The sequence below is a fragment of the Eimeria mitis genome, genomic scaffold (genome assembly GCF_000499745.2).
Source record: "Eimeria mitis Houghton genomic scaffold, Emh_scaff1012, whole genome shotgun sequence".
Taxonomy (NCBI): Eukaryota; Apicomplexa; class Conoidasida; order Eucoccidiorida; family Eimeriidae; genus Eimeria; species Eimeria mitis.
Genome location: NW_013567076.1, coordinates 13,073 through 13,306, shown reverse-complemented (window position 1 = coordinate 13,306; position 234 = coordinate 13,073). Strand labels below are relative to the sequence as shown.

The following is a 234-nucleotide window of genomic DNA, read 5'->3' as shown; positions in this document are numbered from 1 at the left end:
AGCAGCAGCAGCAGCGGGATATATTATATTGAGAGAGGAAGACATGCAAACAACCTGCTGCAGCAGCTGCATATACACCCCATCGGCAGCAGCCTCAGCTGCTGGGTTTCTATAAGCTACAGAAGAGGACCCGCAGCAGCACCATCAGCAGCAGCAGCAACTGCTGCTGCTGCTGCTGCTGCAGCAACTGCTGCTGCTGCTGCTGCAGCTTGGGATACGCCACTCAGACACGCT

General features: G+C 56.0%; 1 protein-coding gene across 1 annotated transcript in view; it reads left to right on the top strand.

The window, feature by feature from the left end:
- EMH_0027450 (uncharacterized protein) overlaps positions 1-234 on the top strand; it is a gene marked incomplete at both ends in the record, with an annotated part of 4,161 nt that overhangs the window by 1,539 nt on the left and 2,388 nt on the right. The window lies entirely within an intron of this gene.